The sequence below is a fragment of the Theobroma cacao genome, chromosome 6 (assembly GCF_000208745.1).
Source record: "Theobroma cacao cultivar B97-61/B2 chromosome 6, Criollo_cocoa_genome_V2, whole genome shotgun sequence".
Classification (NCBI taxonomy): domain Eukaryota; kingdom Viridiplantae; phylum Streptophyta; class Magnoliopsida; order Malvales; family Malvaceae; genus Theobroma; species Theobroma cacao.
This window is the reverse complement of record NC_030855.1, coordinates 6,262,730-6,266,560: the sequence shown is the minus strand read 5'-3', so window position 1 is coordinate 6,266,560 and position 3,831 is coordinate 6,262,730. Positions and strand designations below refer to the sequence as shown.

The window sequence follows — 3,831 nt, the reverse complement described above, 5'->3', positions numbered from 1 at the left end:
ATATAATAAAAATATTTAATAAAATATTCTATTTTCTTATAAAATAATATTTATAGAGTTACCGGTACATAGTTTTTGTAGCGTAAAAGCTAAAGAAATTCATACATACTGTAATACAGATAACCAAACCATAAGATTTAATTTACAATGACATGTGGGCCCATGAACGACCAAAAGTATCAAAAGCGGTAAACCTACAGTTTTTGAGGATGCAAGTCCAATTGTAGCCCTCAACGAAATGAGCTATTTACCGACTATCCTGAGCCTAAAATGGGTGGAAAGGAGGGTGGTGAGATTATATAATCCCAGTGAGGAAACAAATACCATCTAAAATATCTAAAGCTGAGTAAATGAAGACAGATTAAACAGATTAGCATAAAAATGATTATCAGCATTTCGAACTCATTTTAATAAGATAAAATAGATTCATTTCACCAAAATAAATAACGAGGCTTATGATTTCTTGAAAGTTTGGCTCGTTCCAAAATCATTATCATACTCAGTTATCAGGGATACCTTGGTCGAGGCCTATCCCAACCGAGTTCGCCAAGGCTGTTAAAAAGTTATGTACGCATAAATCATGTTTTTATTTTGAAAACATAGTCGTTCCTTGGCGTTGGCTGAGTTCACCCTCACATGGTGGTTTGGCGTGAAGTGAACTCTAAAGTGTTAACCTTAGGAGTTATGGATCCACCCCTCTCATACTGAAGTAAGAATATAATAGGGTTACCGTGCCCCTCTAATAGGCTGGTCTACAAAACCCGTCCACTACAGTGACCAATATATAACCCACCAATTCAATAAAACTCAACAGCATGACATGAAAATTATTTTATTTTACAGCCTCTCAAGGTAAATCAACAGCTCATACTTTTTCAACACATTTACCAAATCAACCATTCATGCCAATATTATCATAAGCCATTCAATTCAAACCATGATTTATAGCACAACAATTAGTCTCCAATTACTCCATTTTCAAAACCATCTTTCAATTTCAAGACAATTTTAATCATTTCATTTAAACACATTTTTTTTATAAAACATAAAGATTTACCATTTAAACTCATCTTCCATAAAATCACAAAATCGGGTAAAAACCACTTTAGATAATTAAAATGATAGTAAGGTTACTCACTATTTCGGAAGTCGAATTCCGAGTACTTCGATTCTTGATCCTCGGGTACTATCTCTTTACTTTTGCCAAAATGCTCATCACCTAGACATAATGCACAATAAGCCATTTACTACATTTGTGCTAAATTGNCTAAAAAAATTCAATTGTGTACCTAAATAAAACTGTATTGGCCTAATTCGATTTATACACCGGTTAATTGGCCAATATATCCAATTTAACTCCATTTAATTCCATTTTTCTCTCAATACCCCAAATCATCAAACACAAATTAAATAACTTGAGATATGGAAAAATCATCCTTACATTTTCTCTTGAACAATTCGGCCATGGTGGGTGCATCAACAATATAATTTTTCAAGCTTGATTCTCACACCATAAATCACTAATTCCTAACCCAATCACTTGAAATAAAATCAAAATCATCATCAATGTTCTACATGGAGAATTCGGCCAATAATGGGTGATGGGAGGAAGTGAATTTTTCTTGTTGGCTTTTCATGCTTCACATCACTAACTAACTAAAAACACTAAAATACATTGAAATCTAATCAAATCAAGCATCAAAACCTCCCTCTAAGTGTTCGGCCAGCATGGGATTCATCATGAAATCATGTGATTCAACCATGGAAAATGCAAAAGAATGTATGGGAAAGGTAGATCACAAGTCAAAATCAAGAAATTTTACCTTGATTGCTTGATTACTTAAAATCCACCAATTTTCTCTTGAATTTTCACCTTAGGGTTCTTGTTCTTTCTTTTCTTCCTTTGTTCTTGCTTTGGCAGGCCATAATGAAGAGAAATAAGCTGGTTTTGTGCTAATTTATAAGGAAAATAATAAAGAAATAAAAGCTTGACACTTGTCACCTTACCATTAGTCCATTTTTAAATTCTTAACTATTAAGCTTTCTTTCTCCACCACATAAAATCCTTCAATTATCCATAATAATATTAGGTAAAATTCATGCACTGGACAAGTGTTGGGTGGTGCAAAATTACAATTTTGCCCCTTGGGTGTAAAATGACTATTTTGCCCTTACGCTCTGAAAAATACCGAAATTAAATTTTTTTACTTCTCAAACTCAAATTATGTTCTAAATAGTCAATCTTAATCAAAAACTTCTTCCAACATTCCAATTTTAACCTCAGGTGGCAAAATGACCATTTTGCCCCTAGGTCATGAAAATTCCAATTTGACTCCAAATCGGTCCTCAAACTTCGAATCACCATTTTAAGTCATTCTGGGGTTTTAAAATTCTCAATTTCATCTTAAAATCTCTATTTGAATTAGTTCGAGGCTTAATTCAACTTAATTGTACCATTTGGTACATTGTCGTCCTTTAAAGATTTTTGAAGTACCCAAGTAAGCAAACATGCATTCTTATGTAAGAATGGCATAATAAACATATTGTAGAGTCGGGCTTGACAGCACTACCCCCCTTAAAATAAAATTTTGACCTCAAAATTTCATTTACTGAATTCAGAGAAAATGTGGGGGTATTGTTTTCTTATCTAATGCTCGACTTCTTATGTCCTCCCCTTTATAGGGAATTTTGATTTGTTCACCTAATTTACCTCTAATTCAACTTGAGTACTTCACTTATGTCTATTATTATCTTTTAAAATCATATCAACAGTAACCTTCACAACTATGATCTCTTATATCGAGACACCAAACATGCTTCTATTACTATCGTTAAACTTGAACCATAACTCTATCTCAATCATACTAATTTCGATCGCATTTTATACTTATTTAGGTATATCAATCACTATCTTATTACTTCATTCCATATCAAATTTCTAGACTTTCATTCATTCATCCTATCCTCATACACTATTGTGTAGTTTATGGCATCATTAACATGCCATACTCATTCCTGTACATATCCTTAGTGTTAGGGAAGATTAAAGGCTTCAATTATTTCCACATACTTCATGTTTACCTCGCATTTAGGAAATTTCAATCTTCTTAATCCTATTAATCCATCTCATATGGCTTAACCGTACTATAGATTACATTCCCTTAACTATTTCCCCAAAATTCCTTAGGTCATCATAAATCAACTTCTGATAAGATTCTGGATCGTTACATTATCTATACAACTCATCAAATATATTGAGTTCAGATCTCGAACCACTAAAACCATTCTTCATTTTAATTGGGTACATCACTAACTCCACACACACGTATACACGCACATTCAAGTGTCTATATTTCTCTTTATGTATACGGGTCTCTATTTTCAAATGCCTTCAGACTAATTTCTCTTTGTTCATTCCCATCCATAACCAAGATTTAATAGAATAATCTTCATAATTCATACAAATTCTCATCATGCCTGTGCATAGTTCCACATCATTTACATACTTATACTCTCTTTTTATCATCTCCAATTATATGCTTAAGTTTCCTTATACTATATATCATTGCATCACAATGTCATCTCCATTGAATTATAATCTATAATGCGTGTATGCTTTATAATCTCATTGATGCCTCAAAGATTTATCTTAACTTGATCATTGCATCTTATGCAATACCACAATTCTTAAGAGTCATCCTTTTTCCTCAATTATTCTTCATGCCTCTACATTACCTTGTATCCTTCTTGCATTCCGATATTGATTTGACACTTAAAATTCAGACTCATTTGAATCATGTATGCCTCAAGCATTTTCAAATTCTAATTTCC

At 32.6% G+C, this 3,831-nt stretch overlaps 1 long non-coding RNA gene across 1 annotated transcript; it reads right to left on the bottom strand.

Annotated features, from left to right (window-relative positions):
- LOC108662572 lies at window positions 225-1,851 on the bottom strand. The gene is made up of 3 exons (XR_001928457.1): window positions 1,824-1,851; window positions 1,139-1,219; window positions 225-265 (listed from the first exon to the last, which is right to left on the bottom strand). It is a non-coding gene; the product is annotated as an uncharacterized LOC108662572 (long non-coding RNA).